Here is a 754-nt window from a genome sequence, read left to right as displayed (position 1 = left end):
CCAAGTCTACTTGTGATCAATTCAAATTTGATTCATTAATAATTTGATAAATTAGACTTGTGAGTGAAGTTTGAGCTCGTATATCAAAAACTCCAACTCGAGTTTGATAAGGTCAATAAATTAGCTCGTAATTTGACTTGATTTTATAAGTATAAATATATTTTTTTAAAAAATTATATTCATACTATTTAAACTCATTCTTAGATTTAAATAAGTGCTATATTATTACCATTGAAAATAACCAAGTAGACTTGTAATTAGTTTAAATTTGACTCAGTAATAGTTCGAGTAACTAAGTTTATGAGCTCGTGAGTCTATTTTAACTCATATATTAAATAATCAAACTTGAAATTAGATAGAATCAATAAATTAACTCATAAATTTACTTAATTTATGTGTATATGAATTTTTTTTGTTAGTTATTAAGCACACGATACTCAAGAGAAGATGAATTAAGTATCAAAAGATAATAATAAATTTTTACAGAATTTAAATGAACTTGAAGTAAAATGCATAAATAGATTTGTACTAGTATTTTTCCAAGAACTTAATTCATTTCTTAAGTACTTACAAGAAGATTTTACTTTTTACACCACTTAACAAAATATAAATAACAATAAATATAAAAGATTAAGTTTAGAGAGGAGTGGTAAGCTTGAAATTGAATTATCTAGAACGCTTGAGGCAGGTCTCTGTAGAATAAAAAAGAAAGTGCAGTAGAAGAAAGTAGAGGATATGAACCCGCTGGAAACGA

This window comes from Arachis hypogaea, chromosome 19, assembly GCF_003086295.3.
Source record: "Arachis hypogaea cultivar Tifrunner chromosome 19, arahy.Tifrunner.gnm2.J5K5, whole genome shotgun sequence".
NCBI classification, from domain to species: domain Eukaryota; kingdom Viridiplantae; phylum Streptophyta; class Magnoliopsida; order Fabales; family Fabaceae; genus Arachis; species Arachis hypogaea.
This window is presented reverse-complemented; position numbering follows the sequence as displayed.